Source organism: Vanacampus margaritifer, chromosome 1 (assembly GCF_051991255.1).
Source record: "Vanacampus margaritifer isolate UIUO_Vmar chromosome 1, RoL_Vmar_1.0, whole genome shotgun sequence".
In the NCBI taxonomy this organism is placed as follows: domain Eukaryota; kingdom Metazoa; phylum Chordata; class Actinopteri; order Syngnathiformes; family Syngnathidae; genus Vanacampus; species Vanacampus margaritifer.
The window spans coordinates 45529304-45532207 of NC_135432.1; positions in this window are offsets into that span (position 1 = coordinate 45529304).

Genomic DNA, 2904 nt, shown 5'->3' on the forward strand with positions numbered 1-2904 from the left:
GATAGAAAGAAAAAATTTATTTGACTGCTCAACGAAAAATGGTTAGCAAACCTATCTAGTTGCACGCTAACAAAAAACGAGGAAAATGTACTAAAAAATGGACTTAATTTCACCGTAACACCCCAAAGGAAACCACACAAAGATTTCATTCTAGCAACAGAATTAGCATGCAACAAAATACAGGATCCAGGTGAAAAAGCGGACCTTAGAAACAGAATTACAGGCATACTCAAACGCAACAAATTACCAAAGAGCAACATTACAAAACAAGAAAGGTTAGCCATAGACACGCTAAAAAAACAAAAACACAATTATCATCATCCCGGCAGATAACGGTAGGACAACAGTTGATATGCATGCATATATGTACGAAACACAAATGCTAAATTTATTGGCAGATAGAGACACATACGAAATAATACAAAAAACAATAGAGGAAAAGAAAAAAACACTTAAATCATTATTAACTCTTTCACTGCCATTGACGTTTATAGACGTCAAGTAAAAATCTACGGAGCACTGCCAATGACGTCTAATTATTATTATTATTATTATCTGATTATTATTATTTTTTTGAAACGGGTAGAGGAAACCCTTCCGCATGTCTGGTGAAAGTTTCCAGCCTGTCTGTTGTGCCTAATGACTATTTTTGGCCCCTAGAGGGCAGCGATGACTCTCTTTTGACAAGATCGGGTGGACGTCAGTAGTATAAAAGGCTAGGCGGGGCTAGAGCGTCGAGGAGTAGGCGAGAATTGAGGAGAGACGAAAAATGGCGACGGACGGTAAGAAGCAGCTCACGCTTGATAGATTTTTTGGAAAAGGAGAAGCATCAACCAGTGCTAAAGTGCACCTTTATGACGACCGCGATGATGATGGTGATAAGGAGGTTGACGCCGAAGCCGCAGCGTTGACGCGGCGGCAGCTTCGTTCACGTCCTAAGGCCTCAGAGGCTAGCGGTGCTAGCGCCGGAAAACGTCGTGCACGACCGAGCACTTCTGCACGCGAGGACGTTAAATCCGACGAAGGTGATGATGATGGCGACAATGAGGTTGATGCCGAAGTTGCAGCGTTGACGCGGCGGCAGCTTCGACCACGTTTTAAGGCCTCGGAGGCTAGCGGTGCTAGCGCCGGAAAACGTGGTGCACGACCGAGCACTTCTCCGCACGAGGACGTTCAATCGGACGACGACGAAGAGTATCCTGAGTCCGATGGATATTCTTCGGAGGAGTGGGTACAGTCTGACCACGGAGAAAGTGATTCGGACAGTATTTCATCCGCAGAAGACGTCGAAGGTAAGCACAAACTTGCTATGAGATACTTTTCCAGCACGCTGCTAGCACCTCGTGTAACGTGAATGTGCATTCATAGATCGTGGATCATGCTCACAGCGACGTCCCACTGCAAAAACGACAAAGAGAGGTATAAAAAAAGTGTTTTCAATATACCGCAACAACAAAAGAAAACGCTCTTTCGATATTATTGTAATTGTATATATTTCTTTCAGCTGCAGCTCAGAGTGACGCTCCTCAGAGTGAGCAGAATAAAGGTCCATCAACCAGTGGATCCAAGAAAAAACGTAAATATATATATTTACATATATATATTGCATCACACTGATCTAAAATGAATATTATATGATGTAATGATGATTAAATGTATATTTGCAGATCCTAAAAAATCTGGCTGGCATGAAGCAGGCTGGCAGCCAAACGCATTCCCCTTTACTGCGGAGCCAGGACCGAGAGGTGCCGCAGCAGAGCTGAATTCAACACGGCCAGTTGACTTCCTGCAGCTCTTCATCACAGACGAACTTCTGCAGCACATTGCTGATCAGACAAACTTATTTGCACGTCAGTCAATGCAAAAACGGGTTGAAAGTCTGCCACACTGCAGGAGTCGTGCTTGGAAGCCAGTGTCTGTGTCTGAGCTCAAAACGTTTTTTTGCACTCCAATTCCTTACTGGGTATATAAACAAGCCCAGTATCGAAATGTATTGGACTCAGGACGAAATAGACGACACCGTTCTTCAGTCGCGCGATGCCTCGAAACCGCTTCCAGCTCATCTGGAGTTTCCTGCACCTCAACGACAACGAGACACACAGTTCAGACGACAAACTATTTAAAATTCGTCCTGTGTTCAATCATGTTGTAAGCAAGTTCAAGGAACTGTTTCAACCGGGCAGGAATATCTGTATTGATGAGGGAATGATGAGTTTCCAGGGACGTCTTTCGTTCAAGGTGTACAACCCCCAAAAGCCGGTCAAATATGGGATCAAATCATACATTTTGTGTGACTCCCAAACCGGCTATTGTTTCAATATGCAACCCTATGTTGGCATTAGTTGTTCTCTCCCTGATACAGTGTTCAACTTACAGGATCGTCTGCCAGGAAAAGGGTACACACTATTCATGGACAATTTTTATAACTCTATTGCTTTGTGTGAACGTCTCCTGGCAGCGCGTACCAATGTTTGTGGAACGCTGAGGAAGAACAGGGGTGAACCCAGTGAGATAACGTGCCTAACCAACACTGGCCTTGGGGTGGGGGGGAACTGGTAAGGCACAACACAAATGTTTTGATTGTGGCATGGCAGGACAAACGTTTGTTGAGGATGGTGACAACGTTTCATAAAGATGAAATGCGGACAGTGGAGATGTGGCGGAAGGCACAAAAAAAAAAGTGCCTTTCGAAAAACCAATATGTGTTGTGGACTACAATTCCAAGATGAATGGAGTGGACAAGATGGATCAAAACATCTCGTACCACCCATTCACACGGAAAACGTTGAAGTGGCACAAAAAGTTTGTTGCCTATCTTTTCCAAATATGCATGTTCAATGCTTACATCTTGTACAAAAAAAAAAATCCTGGGACGAGTCAACCTTTTTTGGAGTTCATCCAGCA